Below are 17,419 nucleotides of genomic sequence, written 5' to 3'. Positions count from 1 at the left end.
TGCTCCGGTTTCCTTCCACAATTCATAGATGTGCAGGATAGGTCGATTGGCTATGCTAAATTGCTTGTAGAGGCCAGGCCTGGCCTTGGCGTGAATTTTAGAATTGTTTCTCTACTGATTAGTGGACATCTAGTGCAATGGTAGGGGTAAACATTTACACAATTTATCCATGGTTGGTCTATTTAAATGATACAAGGGTAAATGATTTGTGACTGTAAGAAGTCAACACTTTTCTACTAACATTAAGCATTGGAAAGCACAGAACTTAAGTCATGATGACAAGTATAACATTTTGTAATCATATTTCTTCCTGCACTCATTTGGACAATCTGTAAAAAATACCAAAGTAAAAAGAAAATAGTAATTACACTCAATGAGAGGCTATTACTTCTATTAGAGTGTGCACTTGTTGGCAAGTGGATTCTGATTGGTAGAGGAATTGAAATGGTTAATGCACCAGTTAATGATGGCTGGTAGTTAACAAAAATTTTATGCCAGCTAATTTGAATTTGATTAGTCAAGGGTTTGCAAGCAAATTTTTGCCTAATCATAGAATCACATCTAATGCTGGACATTGTGCATTTTGCAAGTGTGAGCTGGTTGAACATAACACAATCAGCACCTTGCCTGTTTTTGGGATGAATGGCCTCCATTACTAATATCAGACCAGCAGTAAAATTCATTTACCACATTAGTCACTTACATGGTAGGGAATGTACTGAGAGTGTTAGATATGATTTTAAAATTGAACAGAATTTACTAAACAACCAAGTGTAAGAAAAATTGCAATTGAAAGATTAATGTGACATAGTTACATTTTAATACACATGACCCTCTTTGCAGACAGGAGGAACATGTTCACACATTGGGAATTTTTGTTCAGTTTAAACAAGCACATGGAGTAGTTGAACATCAGGCTGAATCCATAGGCACCACATCACATCCAATCCAGTACAGATAGCAATTGTGTTGTAGCCAATTGAATGTCAGTTCCTGTGCTAAAGTTACACCTTGACACTAATTTTAAGGCAAGGTCCCGAGAGTGGTTAAAATCAGCCAAAAGAACAAAGTGTAGGGGAAGCGATCCACCTTATGCTGACAGAGTTAAGATCAGAACTTCAGGAGCAATATATTGTTCAGTCCTGAGTGGGCTGTTGGTAGAGACCACAGGTTTTTGTTTGGTTATGTTGTTGAAGGATATTTGATGATGCAGAAGACCTCATACATCTCTGATCAACCTCAAATGCCACTTATTGGCATTAAACAGCTTACAGCGAGGACACCAAGTCAGATGGTGAAAAATTCATTCTTTTTTTTGGGCAGTGATGAAGGGCTCTTTCCCAAAACATCAATTCTCCTGCTCCTCAGATGCTGCCTGATCTGCTATGCTTTTCAAGCACCCTGTTCTTGACTCTGAGCTCTAGTTCTCAACTTATTTTCTTGGCAGCCAGTTTGTTCTGAGAACATATCCCTTTACACCTAGTAAACAAGTCTGCATCCCAGCAGTGTCCTTTTATTCTCTTTTGAGTAACCAAAACCAGATTAACTAATTAGCCAATTAACAACCCTTTAAAGGGGCAGTGTATCAAAAAATCTTTAAAGGAAATAAGACCATAAGAAATAGGAGTGGAAGTAAGGCCATTTGGCCCATCGAGTCCACTCCGCCATTCAATCATGGCTGATGGACATTTCTTCGCCACTTAGCCGCACTCTCCCCATATCCCTTAATTCCTTGTGAGACTAAGAATTTATCAATCTCTGCCTTGAAGACATTTAACGTCCTGGCCTCCACTGCGCTCCATGGCAATGAATTCCACAGGCCCACCACTCTCTGTCTGAAGAAATATCTCCTCATTTCCATTCTAAATTGACCCCCTCTAATTCTAAGGCTGTGCCCATGAGTCATAGTATCCCCACATGACGGAAATAAATTCCCAGCGTCCACCCTTTCTGAGCCATGTATTATCTTGTAAGTTTCTATTAGATCTCTCCTTAACCTTCTAAACTCGAATGAATATAATCCCAAGATCCTTAGCTGTTTATCATATGTTAGGCCTACCATTCCAGGGATCATCCATGTGAATCTCCACTGGACACACAGAAATGTGTTAATTAAATTAACATGCTGTATCCAGACTGTCCTGTTTTATGTGCGCTCACGACTTAATTCTACATCAACCAGTTCCGAGATGTTACAACACACATCTGAGGCAGGTGGGACTTGAACCTAGGCCTTATGGCTCACAAGTAGGAGCACCACCACTACATTATAAGAGACAATTTTGTTGGGGCTCTGGAGATATTTTCTAAATCAACCTGTTCAAAGATATTATTACATGTGGGACTTGAAATCTAACCTCCTGGCTCGGAGGCAGGGACACAATCACAGCACTACTAGAACCTTTATATCACCTCACCTTCACTGTCACGAGTTCAAAATCCTGGTACTCCTTTACTCCCAGGCCTGTGGGAGTATCTACACCCCAAAGAAGTTCAGTGGTTCAGAAGGCAGATCACTACCACATTCTTTGGGACAATTGGAGAAAGGCAATAAATCTGGGCTAGCCAACAACACCTACATCACTTGAATGAATAAAAAGGGAAACATGATTTTAATAACTCAATTATGAGAAAATGGTCACAGAGAGCACAGGAAAGTCAAGTAGAAGATCAGACATAATCTGATTGACAAACATAACAGACTTGAGAAGGCTACTTGTGCTTTTATTTCTTAAATTCTTATAGAGTTATGTCTTATAACAGCAGAGATACAAACCTGCAGCATGGTACATCAAGATTAACATACTTTCCGAATTCTATATATCTTCAGCAGTTGGAAAACAGTACTATCCTTGAATGTGCTTTTCACCTGAAAGGATGGAAATAGAATGGTTTTAAATTTTCATTGACCTTTCCAGTATTCATTCAATTACAATTGATGATTCTTTCTGATTCCTATAGATGGATATCTGGTTGGCATGGACAGGTTGGACCGAAGGGTCTGTTTCCATGCTGTACATCTCTATGACTCTATGACTCTTGAAGTGGAACTAGCTCAGGAAAAAGACATATCTTTGCCTCGTAGAGCAATCAATTGTTTATACATATCTGCTAGGATTTTTAAAAAGTGCAAGTTAAACATTTCTAAACATATTTAGAAACCATTTCGACTTCTAATCATGTCAAAAAGCATTTAAAGGAAAATAAACATTGCCTCACATAGTAAGATTTGTGACAGTTGTTTAAAACTTTGAAATGAAACACATACATTGACTCACACTCCCAGTTTCTGGTTTTCTTGAGGTAAATGAAGCAGCCTGTTTTCCCTAAGTGGAACCCCTTGTCATATTTGGTGCAGCCCCAGCTTAGCTTGCGTTAGCACATGGATCAAGTATGGCCGAGATACCCTTTCCCATTAAAGTTTTAAAAGGCAACTGTTTTTTGTCAGGTCACAGCTACCCAGAAAATGAATCATACAAAATGACACTTCTTCATTTATTTTTTCTTTCTCAGCCCTTTGCTTTGATTTGTGAGTATTGCATCAAAGACAAGAGCATTTTTTTCAGAATGAACTTTGTGAGTGAGTTAGCATTTAGAAGCTTAATTATTCAGTGTATTCAAGCCATTGAGGCAGGGATGATCATCAGAAGTGCCTTTTGGCATTTGATGTGATCTGTTCGGTAAACGGCATTGACGGCTAAAGTATCTGAAAAGAAAAAAAAAAGACATTTTAGCCTCCAACAGAGTTCACTGAGACTTCAAGTAATTTTCAATGCTGCATTGAGCCAGGCTACTTGTCTCTCATGGCTCAAGTACTTAAAACATTTTCTAAGCTTAAATGCTTTGAAAAGGTTTTGAGTGCAGGATAATGCATTTGCGTTTAGTCTTGGGCTTTGAGCAATTTGAATTACAGTCATTTACCCTACCTGATTTGATGACTGCAGAACACACCAGGGATATGTCTTAAGGTCAATAACATATGTTAAAACCTCTTTAAACATACAATAGACCGTGGACGATAAACCATATACTGTAGAGACCACTAGGAAGCCATAACCGCATAATTCTTGACCTTCAAGGTCACTTACTGCAAAATGTCAGATTGTCTATTAATACCTGGATAGTTGCTTTTTTTCTCTAAAAGGCATTTTAAACCCTACACTTAACCCTTCAAAATGGTAATGAAGGTGCTTAATAACAGGACTTAATCGCAGAAACAATCGTAGCAACAATATGGAAGATGGCTTAAGGACAACTGCTTATGAATGTGGATTCACACTTTATGTTACCAGGATGAGAATCATTCGGCAGAATTTTCTGATTTTCAGTTGGGTGGAAGGATCAGAACAGAAACTATGCGGTCAGCCGCTCCCATTCCCGTCATCTAAGCTCATCAAATCCAGCGCTCCGTGACTAATCAGTGACTGTCTGGTAGAAGAGAGCAAAGGGGGCTTCAAGCACGATTGGGATGCTATATGGTAAACGGTGTAATGGGGATGCTATATGGTAAACGGTGTAATGCCAATAACAAAAAGTCAGACACAGCTACAGGTTTAAAGGCCCCCAGAAAAAGAAGTGTTGTTCTTTTAAAGAGCAATGAGGAGGAATTTCTTCTATCAGAGGAAATTTAATCTTTTGAATGCTTTACCATAGAGGGCAGGAGAAACTGGATTGTTAAGTATGTTCAAGGCTGAGCTGGATAGATATTTAATTAGTAAGCGAATCAAGGGTAATGGGGAAAAGACAGGAAAATGGAGCTGAGGAGCCATGATCTCATTGAATGGTTGAACAAATGGACTGAATGCCTTGTTTCTGCTCCATTGTCTTATAATTTTATAGTCATCTAAAAGTGGTGAGTAGTGGGTGATGGGCTGCCAATCTTTTGCATCTGCTTGCATTCAAAATTTAGAGACTGTCATTGCATTGCAGAACCACAAGTACTATTTTATGTTCACATGTAGGGACCAGCATAAAATTTGCAAGCATTAAATTCATCCATACAACTCTGGGCATCACCAAGAGATCATATTGTATTTCTGTGGACAATTTACCCCACTTGCTGGACCTTTTTAAGGATGATCCTTGCCACATCAGCTCAGTATCTTATCTAAAGAAGGAAAAAAAATGACGTGAAATCCAAAAGAGGATTCCTTTTTCAAATTGTTATGTGAGGAGTACCAAGAGTTTACTTGTTTCAAGCAAATTCATTTTTTAAAAAAAAAGCATCAAGCCATTCCAACTTGGACACATCCAGTGGTGAAGAAAAGTATCACATTACATCTGTACAACATCAGAATTCATTGATTCAGCGCTAGATATCATGTGTCGTTTTGAATTACGATACAATGTAGAATCGTGATGAGCTGATAGAAATCCAATTAAACTTATGAAATTTCTCATGACAACTAATTAGAACTCTGCCTGAAACACTTCAGACTCTGGGTAGTTTCTTCACTTGCAATAAGTAGAGAAAGAAATGGATCCTAGCAATCATATGAGAGAAACAGAAAATGGCAGAAACACTCAGCAGATACTACTAGCATCAGTGGAGAGACCTACAGAGTTACTGTTACAGCTCAGAATTCAATGATCAAGTGTCATTGATATCAGACTTTAAATTGAATTTTCAGTCTGGGGTTAGGACCTTAAACTCAGGAGTGGTAGGGGAAAGGGTAAATGGGAATCATAGAATCTCTACAGTGTGGAAGCAAGCCATTTGACCCATTAAGTCCACACTGACCCTCTCTGGAGCATCACACCCCATCTCTGAAACCTTGCATTTACTGGTGCTAATCCACCTATGCTGCACATCCCTGGACGCTTTGGGCAATTTAGTATGGGCAATCCACCAAATCTGCACATCGTTAGACTGTGAAAGGAAACTGGAGCGCCAAAAGGAAATCCATGCAGACACAGAAAAAAATGTACAAACTCCACATAGACAGAGACTGGAATCAAATGCAGGTCCTTGGCACTGTGAGGTAGCAGTGCTAACCACCATGCCATTCCATATATATTGAATGAATATGTAAATCAGCACGTTTACAACATTAATGGTAAGTGACACACACTCACCCAGCTACCAGGAAGTGGTTCCCCCGAGCAGCCTCGCAACTGGAGTAAAGTCTTGACCTGTACATAGTTGTGTTTACTATGCTTAAATAAAAAGATAATCTTTGGCTAGTGATTTTTGAGATTTGTAGCTCAAGTTGATGATAAGTATGTAAGTTAGCTCGCTGAGCTGGAAGATTTGTTTTCAGAATTTCGTCACCATACTAGGTAACATCATCAGTGAGAGTCTCTGGTGAAGCACTGGTAGTATGTCCCACCTCTCTATTTATAGGTCTTGGTTTCTTAATTGGTTTCCAATTCTCTTTTTCAAGGGAAGGTAGATGGGATCTAAATGGATGTGTTTATTGATGGAGTTCTGGTTCGAACGTCATGCCTCTAAGAATTCTCACGCGTGTCCTAGGATGTGTTTGGCTCTTCATCGAAAGACTGCTACAAAATTGACCAACCTCTCATTTAACACCCACACCACTGCAATACCTGTTGTCAGAAACAGTCTTTAAGAAGGTGACCAATTTTTGGCTAGGTTGTGGGTTTGTCATCCAATCAAAGTTGGAGGATGCATACTGAGTCTGAAGGGTCAATAGAATGCTGCTCAGAGCTAATAGAATGGCAACTGTACAGTCGAAGGTAGAAGCTGTTGAAGTAGATAGGAAGGGGTAAAGGCACCTTCATTTGCAGTTGCTGCACACGACTGAGGTTACTAAGAAGATCAGGAGATTTAAGGTCTTTCGACATCAGGAGGAAAGCCTCTCACAATAATAGGTAATGCATGGTTATGGCTAATTTTTGGAGAAGCTCTTTCCAAATAGATCAGAGCTGTCTAGAAGCTTCTCTAACTTAATGACTGGCCTTTTGACGCAAAATTTACCTGAACATCTATTCAATGCCAAAACGTTCCAGCATTTCCTGCACTTCTTTCAAAGTTCCCATATCGGTAGTAGTTTGTTCTTAAGGTGTAATTTTGAGACTGAGAGTGCCTCTGGTTAAGTAATTTAAAAGCTGTTAAACATATTGCAAGTATTAATTACAGAGAAAATTGATTTCAAGCGCAATCTTGAAAACCCTCCAGAAAAATGCTGTAACTCCATTATTAATTTAGAGTTATATAACTGGTATATATCTGACTCTTAGGTACATCTATAAAGAGGCTTTTCTATATAAGATTAATGCTCCTTTGAACTTGTTCAAATATTTGTTGTGAATGTGATGTGAATCATATTTTTACAGCATTCCATTTTACCCGATCAATCACTTGTTTGCAACTAGTGCACTGCAATCATTGACTTGTCCTTGCACTTTCAACATCTGATTAAGTGCAGTAGCTGACTAACAATTCTTGTATATAAAAATGCGAACAGTGAAAATGAACACAAAACAGCAAAGTAAAGTGGGAGAGTAAAAGAAAATAAGACACTAACAAATGAGAGCACTTGAGAAACAATGCAGGGTGTAAGAAAAATAAAGGTACACCAGAGAGTTAAGGAAAGAAATATAATTGTCCTGGTCAGTATTTGTTCCTCAACTTAAAGCATAATCAGAAATGAATAAAAGAACATAAGTGCGACAGAGAGAATGAGAAGACGAAGGGCAAAGTGACAAGCTGGTTAAAATAGCATATGGATTACTTGCATTTTTAAATAGAGGAATAGACTATAAAACTAAACAAAATTCTATTAGAACTTCAGTAGTTTTAATTTCTTAGAATTAACTAATTGGTTAACTCTGAGCTGAGGTGCTGAGGACAATGCCAGCACCATACCATAGGAAACAGTAAATTTGTAAGATTCAGAGGATGTTTACCAAATATTTCAGCCATGTTTGGGAGTTTGGAATAACTAAAGCTGCTCCTCTTGCAATGGCAAAGAATAAGATATCATCTGGTAAAGATTTTAATAATGATAAGGTTTTGATGGGCACTATAGAGAAATACTCATTATAGCAAGTCTGACAATAGGGTCATAGATTCAAAATCATTGACAAAAGGTCTAGAGGAGAGATAAAGAGAAATGATACCATTCAGACATTTTCAGGAACTGGAATGCACTGCCTTCAAAAGTGGTGGAAGTTTATTTTTTAAGTTGTTTCAGAAGGCAATCGGATAGATATTTGACGATTAGGAAGTTAGTAGGTTATGAACTAAAGCAGGAATGTGGAGGTCAGCACCATTATGTCATAAAACCTCGACAGAAAGGGCCATTCAGCCCATCAAGTTTGTACCAATCCTCCAAGTAACATCTCAGCCAGCCCTATATTTACCATGGCTAACTCACACACTACGGTGCAATTTAGCATGGCCAATCCATGTAACCTGCACATCTTTGAACTATGGGAAGAAACCAGAGCACCTGGCAGAAACCCATGCAGACATGGACAGAACATGCAAACTCTACACAGACAGTAGCTTCAGGCTGGAATTGAACCCAAGTCCCTAGTGCTGTGAGGCAGCAGTGCTGACCACTAAGCTCCCCTCCCGTCCTCAAGGTCTACCGCCCTCTGGTGGCTGGGAACCCAGCAATCCCTAATGTGTCGACCCATCTTGTTTCATTGCCTTGAATTGTTGGTTTGCTGGTTGCATCGATGTTTAGAGTATTCATCTCAAAATTGTATTGTGGTCATGTATGATGTGCCAATCTTCAAGTGAACACAACCTATGGGTGCAACTATTTCAAAAAGACCAGCAGAGTCATAATAAACTGAATGACTTTCTTCTGTAAGTCACCATGGGCCAACTTTTCTGAGGAGTGGCAATCTGTGTGAGATATATGGGTGTTGAATCAGGGGAAGAGGATGGATCTGTACTGTGTGAAAATTGGGGTGAGGGGATTTGGCAGCAGGGGAAAGGGAGGTTAGTTCAGTGTGAGAAAGAAGTGTTAGGTCTGGAGCAGTGGGAAGAGGGGATAGATGATCAGTTCTGGCAGAGGGGACAAGTGGGTTGTATCTGGCAGAGGGGAAAAGATTTCGATCCAGCGACAGAGAACAGGAATTGGACCAAAAGGTGGAGTAGGGGCTTAAGACCAGATCTGGGGAGATGACATCCAGCAACAGGGCAGGAAATTTTGGGTTGGGTCTTGCGGGGTGTTGGGTGCCAGGCATATTGCTGGGATGTTGGGTTTAATGGTAAGGGTGATGTCAGGTTGCAGGGAAAAGCGGATAGAGTCAGGTCAAGATCTGAGGATTTTGGATTTTTAGGCAAGATGCAGTTTGAGGTGTGTGAAGTAATTCGGTGTCAGTTTAATAGTCACTCAGGAATTAGACTATGTACTTACTAGTCTAATTTATCCTGATAATTATTTACTTAATCTCAGTGGTATCCACTGAATTTTCAGACAACATGGATACTTTTAGAGGGTTCCAAGTATAGGTGAATTGCTGAGCCAAATCTGCAAACTTTCTGGGCAATTCCCTCAAAGTCTTCTACAATGGGGATTCCATGTGCAACTCCTGTCTAACACTGGAAAAATGATTATCTGGGTCTGTGATTTTATGATTCAGCAAAATACAAGCTAAGAAAGAATGAGATTTTAATAGGTTTCAGATCCATGGTACTTTTACCAAATCCTCTGAGACCATAGATAAATCAGAATTTGGAAGGATCGTGAATGACAAGAGGACAAGAATTGAAAATGCGATCAATTTTCAGATTGGATAGTTTTGTAAAATGGGTCACATATGTGGATTGAGATAAGCCATCACCTCTGCGTTCAAAATATTTGAATGAGGAAATTTGCAAGACTGCTCCGAAATGAAAATTGAAGCATTCACAGTTTTCTGTGACTAGGAGATTGCTACTCAAATATTCAAAGGTTAAGTGTTAATTTGTTGAAGGTTTTACTTTGTGGAGAACAGCAATTTACATTATAGCATATTGAAGAAATTAGTTCTGAATACATTGTCAGTATGAAACAGTTAGCCAGGAGACAGTTGGCAGATAAATGAGATTGTTCCTTTAACTTGGGACAAGACAATGCTATTTTGTTACAACCTGCTGAGGGATGCAAACATAAATAAAATCTTTTTATTTATATCTTAGTTTCAGACAGGGTGAAGAAGATGGAAGTATTGGTTTGAGGCAAATACATTACTGTACCATTAACCATTAACACAGCATGACGAGGTAATGCACTGAAACACAACACAAGACCACAACACAAAAAGACATTGGAAAGTGTTGCCTCCTATCAGGCTTGGCAGAATGGTATTAGCTGAATAGACATATATGTAAATGTAAACCAAAATCCAAAAATCTTGGACTACATCCAAAAGTTCAAATCAGACATAACAACGGTGTTATAAGTTGTATATAAAGTTATAACCTTCCAATTAGTAATTTACTTGTGTATATTTACTACACAATAAAACTGAAGATGGAATTTCTTGTGATTAACTCACTGTCATTAGAATTTTTTTCTCTCAATTCTATATTAAGGGATCTATTTAAAGTTATAGCAGTACTTTCAATGAGAAGAAGTAACTAAATCAATGCTCCCCTCATCAGATTGGGAGCGTTCACTGAGTCAGGTTGTCAAGGATCTTATAAGCGAAACATAATCTTCATCCAAACGTATCTTGTTTGATTAACAAATACTCATATGGGACTGTAACATTTACACAATGCAATGAAAATAAACTGCTGCAAATTACAGAGTCATTCATTTTTCATTCACAGTGAAGACGATGAGGCTGAGATTGGTACTTAACTCGAGCAACTGAAAATGAATCACATTGCCCATCCTCTGCACATCAAAGTTGTGTCTAATTCTCCTTTAAATAATGCCTCCCTGTAGTAAAACCCACCATTGTCTTACAATTTGTGTAAAGAACTTTCTCCTAATCTCTCTCCTCACTTGCTTAGCAATCATTTAAAGTTAATGACTATTATTTCCTGAGTTTCCATCCAAAGGAAATAGTTTCCTATTCACCCTATCGACCCTATATTTTAAAAAAAAGCAGAGCTAAATGTTCGATTAACCTTTTGTGTTTTAGTGGAAAGAATCTTAGAGCCTTAAGTATATCCTCAAAGCTATAATTTGTCATCTCTGGTATTACCACAATGAATCTATTATGCACACTTTCTCTGATTTTAATGTCCTCTCTTATATTGGAGTATCCAAACAGTACTTAATTCTCTCAATGTAGACTCGCTATGATCTTCAACAAATTTATCACAAGCACTTTGATCTTGTACTATGTTATTTTATGTACACAATCCAAGTTCTAATGGCTTTTCAGCATGGTTTAGCATTCTGCATTTGCATAAATAGTCTTTTGTGTTCTTCTACATCCATTAGAATCTTAATATGGCACATTCTCAACTGTCATTTTTATTATTACAATGCTTTGCATCGACAAGTGTCTGTGTATTCTGCTAAACTATGTCCTAACATCATTTTATAGTCTCTTGGTTATTTGTCAAACTTTGCATCATCAGTAAATTTTAATATGATTGTCCCCACCACTTGGTCCTATATAATGTATAATATGCAGATATATATCTGGAAACCTAAGTAAACCAAGATGGGCTCCAGGGGTACATCGCTGATAACCCTCCTCTGAACTCAGGAATAGACATTAACTCACTTTTTCTCCTGTCAGTCAGCTTCCTTTCCATATGTGGTGTTACATTTCATCTTCTGCCTCAGTTTTCACTCATTATTGAATGTCTTTTGAAAAGCCATAGGCACCATAACTATTCTATCTTTTATTAATAATATCAATTGCTTCATCAAAGCTATTTATTGAATGAGTCAAATGTCATTTATCTTTAATAGATCCATTTCCTGTCCTATCCTTCATTTATTTCCTTGGGGTAGGGGAGTCCTGAACTAGAGGACATAGGTTTAAGGTGAAAGGGGAAAGATTTAAAAGTGACTTAAGGGTCAACTTTTTCACACAGGATGGTGCGTGTAGGGGAATGAGCTGCCAGAGGAAGTGGTGGAGGCTGATACTATCACAACATTCAAAAGGCATCTGGATGGGTGTATGAATAGGAGAGGTTTAGAGGGATATGGGCCAAATGGTGGCAAATAGGAGCAGTTTGATTTAGGATAACTGGTCGGCATGGGCGAGTTAGACAGAACGTTCTGCTTCCATATTGTAAATCTTTATGACTCTAAGTAGCTCTAATTTCTCATTGATTTGATGTAAAATTATGGATTCTAAGTACTGGCCAACACCAACCTGAACTTTTTAAGACAGATGAGTGTCTGGATTCTACTTGTGACCTCATTTGTATCTCAGGAGAGTCATAGAGTCATGGAGATGCATAGCACGTAAACAGACCCTTCAGTCCGACTCGTCCATGCCGACCAGATATCCCAACCCAATCTAGTCCCACCTGCCAATACCCGGCCCATGTCTCTCCAAACCCTTCCTATTCATTTACCCATACAGATGCCTTTTAAATGTTGCACCCACACCAGATCCCAGCTCTCAGCCCTGCCGAGTTTTCACCATCCCTCCAGACCTTCCCCTCACTGAGGATGAACGATCAGTCCTCAGCAAAGGACTCACCTTCATCCCCCTCTGTCCACGCATCAATGAATTTAATACACGCCGTGACGTCGAACACTTCTTCCGCCGCCTCCGAGCTTACTTTCACAATCAGGATTCCCGCCCACCTTCCGAGGACCCCTTCGCCCACCTCCAATACACTGCATCCACCTGGACACCCCGCGCTGGCCTATTATCTGCCCTCGACCTCTTCATTTCCAACTGCCGCCGGGACATTAACCGCCTCAACCTGTCTACCACCCTCCCCCACTCCAACCTCTCATCCTCACAACGCACAGCTCTCCAATCCCTCTGCTCCAATCCCAACCTCACCATCAAGCCAGCGGATAAAGGGGGCACAGTGGTAGTCTGGCACACTGACCTCTACACCGCTGAAGCCAAACGCCAACTCGAGGACACCTCTTCTTACTGCCCCCTCAACCATGACCCCACCCCCCCATCACCAAACCATCATCTCCCAGACCATACAGAACCTCATCATCTCAGGAGATCTCCCACCCACAGCTTCCAACCTCATAGTCTGGGAACCCCACACTGCCCGGTTCTACCTCCTTCCCAAGATCCACAAACCTGACCACCCTGGCCGATCCATTGTCTCAGCATGCTCCTGCCCCACTGAACTCATCTCTACCTCCCTCACACTATCCTATCCCCACTAGTCCAGGAACTCCCCACATACGTTCGAGACACCACCCACGCCCTCCACCTCCTCCAAGACTTCCGTTTCCCCGGCCCCCAATGCTTCATCTTCACCATGGATATCCAATCCCTCTACACCTCCATCCGCCATGACCAGGGCCTCCAAGCCCTCCGTCTTTTCCTCTCCCGACGTCCCCAACAGTACTCTTCCACCCACACTCTCATTCGTTTGGCCAAACTGGTCCTCACCTTTAACAGTTTCTCCTTCGAATCCTCCCACTTCCTCCAGACCAAAGGGGTAGCCATGGGCACACGTATGGGCCCCAGCTATGCCTGTCTCCTTGTTGGCTACATAGAACAGTCGATCTTCCGTAATTACACCGGCACCACTCTCCATCTCTTCCTCCGTTACATTGATGACTGCATTGGCGCCACCTCGTGCTCCCGCGAGGAGGTTGAGCAATTCATCAACTTCACCAACACATTCCACCCTGACCTTAAATTTACCTGGACCATCTCTGACACCTCCCTCCCTTCCTGGACCTCTCCATCTCCACTAATGACGACCGACTTGACACTGACATTTTTTACAAACCCACCGACTCCGACAGCTACCTGGATTACACCTCTTCCCACCCTACCTCTTGCAAAAATGCCATCCCGTATTCCCAATTCTTCTGCCTCCGCCGTATCTGCTCCCAGGAGGACCAGTTCCACCACAGAACACACCAGATGGCCTCCTTCTTTAGAGACCACAATTTCCCTTCCCACGTGGTTAAAGATGCCCTCCAATGCATCTCGTCCACATCCCGCACCTCCGCCCTCAGACCCCACCCCTCCAACTGTAACAAGGACAGTACGCCCCTGGTGCTCACCTTCCACCCTACCAATCTTCGCATAAATCAAATCATCCACCGACATTTCCGCCACCTCCAAACAGACCCCACCACCAGAGATATATTTCCCTCCCCACCCCTTCCCGCCTTCCGCAAAGACCATTCCCTCCGTGACTACCTGGTCAGGTCTACGCCCCCTTACAACCCACCCTCCCATCCTGGCACCTTCCCCTGCCACCGCAGGAACTGTAAAACCTGCGCCCACACCTCCTCCCTCACCTCCATCCAAGGCCCTAAAGGAGCCTTCCACAGCCATCAAAGTTTTACCTGCACATCCACTAATATCATTTATTGCATCAGTTGCTCCCGATATGGTCTCCTCTACATTGGGGAGACTGGACACCTCCTAGCAGAGCGCTTTAGGGAACATCTCCGGGACACCCGCACCAATCAACCATACCGCCCTGTGGCCCAACATTTCAACTCCCACTCCCACTTTGCCGAGGACATGGAGGTCCTGGGCCTCCTTCACCGCCACTCCCTCACCACCAGACGCCTGGGGGAAGAACGCCTCATCTTCCGCCTCAGAACACTTCAATCCCAGGGCATCAATGTGGACTTCAACAGTTTCCTAATTTCCCTTCCCCCACCTAACCCTAGTTCCAAACTTCCCACTGAGCACAGTCCCCATGACTTGTCCTACCTGCCTATCTTCTTTTCCACCTATCCACTCCACCCTCTTCCCTGACCTATCACCTTCATCCCCTCCCCCACTCACCTATTGTACTCCATGCTACTTTCTCCTCACCCCCACCCTCCTATAGCTTATCTCTCCACGCTTCAGGCTCTCTGCCTTTATTCCTGATGAAGGGCTTTTGCCCGAAACGTCGATTTTGCTGCTCCTTGGATGCTGCCTGAACTGCTGTGCTCTTCCAGCACCACTAATCCAAAGTCCACCACTTCCTCTGCCAGCTCATTCCACACAAATGCACCATCCTCTGTGTGAAAATTTGCCCCTTAGGTCTCTTTTATATCTTTCCCCTCTCACCCTAAACCTATACCCTCTAGTTCTGGACTCCCCCACCCCAGGGAAAAGACTTTGTCTATTTATCCTATCCATGCCCCTCATGATTTTATAAACCTCTACAAGGTCATCCCTCAGCTTCCGATGCTCCAGGGAAAACACACCTAGCCTACTCAATCTTTCCCTATAGCTCAAATCCTCCATCCCTGGCAACATCCTTGTAAATCTTTTCAGAACCCTTTCAAGTTTCACAACATCCTTCCGCGAGGAAGGAGATCAGAATTGTACACAATATTCTAAAAGTGGCCAAACCAATGTCCTGTACAGCCGCAACATGATCTCCCAACTCTTGTACTCAATGCTCTGACCAATAAAGGAAAGCATATCAAACGCCTTCTTCACTATCCTATCTACCTGCGACTCCGCTTTCAAGGAGCTATGAACCTGCACTCCAAGATCTCTTTGTTCAGCAACACTCCTCAGGACCTTACCATTAGACTTGAAGAACAAGTAAAACAAAGAGAGGAAGAATTTGCACTTAAAGAGCACCTTAGAGAAGTACATTCATGGTTAATTACTATTGGTGTGCAATCACCATTATCTCAACAAATTATTGAAAGTATTCATGCAAGACAATGAACCATCCCTTTTCCATCACTGTCAATTGCTCCAGATTGAAGCTTCAAATTAATTAAAACCATATTAAAGGAAATTGTTTGTCATTGCTAAGTGGTCCTCCTGCTACTCGGGAAAGAGAACATAAGTACCCTTTTTAACATTCAAAAATAAACAGAAATACATTTTGAATTTGGGAATGGTCAGAGAGGAAATGTTGATCTCAAACACAAATTAATCTTTCTAGGCTTCCATGACGTAAGACCATAAGACCATAAGACATAGGAGTGGAAGTAAGGCCATTCGGCCCATCAAGTCCACTCCGCCATTCAATCATGGCTGATGCGCATTTCAGCTCCACTTACCAGCGTTCTCCCCGTAGCCCTTAATTCCTCGAGACAACAAGAATCTATCAATCTCGGCCTTGAAGACATTTAGCGTCCCGGTTTCCACTGCACTCCGTGGCAATGAATTCCACAGGCCCACCACTCTCTGGCTGAAGAAATGCCTCCGCATTTCTGTTCTGAAATGACCCCCTCTAATTCTAAGGCTGTGTCCACGGGTCCTAGTCTCCTCGTTTAACTGAAACAATTTCCTAGCATCCACCTTTTCCAAGCCATGTATTATTTTGTACGTCTCTATTAAGTCTCCCCTTAATCTTCTAAACTCCAATGAATACAATCCCAGTATCCTCAGCCGTTCCTCATATGTTAGACCTGTCATTCCAGGGATCATCCGTGTGAATCTCCGCTGGACACGTTCCAGTGCCAGTATGTCCTTCCTGAGGTGAAATTGTATAATTGATAATGTAATAACCATGTGGAATAATCTCATATTGTATTGTGTTGACTAACTCCTACCAGATAGTTCAAGAATACAATCCCTACAGTGTGGAAGCAGGCCTTTCAGCCCTACAAGTCCACACCGACCCTCCGGAGACTATCTCACCCAAACCCATTCCCCTCCTATGTTACTCTAGTTTTATCCCAGACGAATGCACCTAACCCACACATCCCTGAACACTGAGGGCAATTTCTCATGGCCAATTCATCTAACCTGTACATCTTTGGATCATAGGAAGGAACCCACGCAGACACAGGGAGACTGTGCAAACTCCACACAGACTGTTGCCCGAAGCTGGAATCAAACCCAGGTGCCTGGCACTGTGAGGCAGCAGTGCTAACCCATTCAGTGAAGCATTTGATGCTGATGTCAAGAAATTGTCTTTTCAGACATAAGAATGATCTTCCAGGTAGAGGATTGAATGCAGAAAGAGCTTTAACTATTGAAGAAAGCATTTGGATATTATAAGGGGGAAGTAAAGTAGCGGAGTGGAGCGTGGGTAGGAGACACTTTTGCCTTTCATTAGGTAGGTGAGCTTGAATAGTTTTCCTTATCTCAAAATCTTACTAGTATTTTCTGATCACAATATTTAAATATCATAAGATGCATGGGAATAAAACAGATCGTTCTGTGCATTTTGAGAGCATTGAGGAACCTTGTGATGGGTTAAACATTGTTCTATGACAGATTAACACAGAAGCAAAACAGAAATTAACTCAGTTGTGAATCAATGTTATTTACAAACACAGAACATTTTGGCATAAAATTGTTTGATGTAGATGATAAAATGATTGGTGAATTGATGCAATTCTGTCAAAAGTAATTATTGATTTCGATCGTCATATGTAACAAAAAATGTTCCACACTTGAAGTATTCTTC

General features: G+C 41.4%; 1 long non-coding RNA gene across 1 annotated transcript in view; it reads right to left on the bottom strand.

The window, feature by feature from the left end:
- The window catches only part of LOC122562045 (uncharacterized), an 88,021-nt gene that overhangs the window by 18,380 nt on the left and 52,222 nt on the right, over nucleotides 1-17,419 (bottom strand). Inside the window, exon 2 of the long non-coding RNA XR_015761452.1 lies at nucleotides 2,777-2,869. This is a non-coding gene — a long non-coding RNA (uncharacterized LOC122562045). The remainder of the gene's footprint in view (nucleotides 1-2,776; nucleotides 2,870-17,419) is intronic.

The sequence above is a fragment of the Chiloscyllium plagiosum genome, unplaced genomic scaffold (assembly GCF_037043375.1).
Source record: "Chiloscyllium plagiosum isolate Xiang-an unplaced genomic scaffold, Cpla_swu_hap1 HiC_scaffold_25, whole genome shotgun sequence".
Classification (NCBI taxonomy): Eukaryota; Metazoa; Chordata; class Chondrichthyes; order Orectolobiformes; family Hemiscylliidae; genus Chiloscyllium; species Chiloscyllium plagiosum.
Note: the sequence above shows the minus strand (reverse complement) of the source record. Positions and strands in the feature narration are given on the sequence as shown.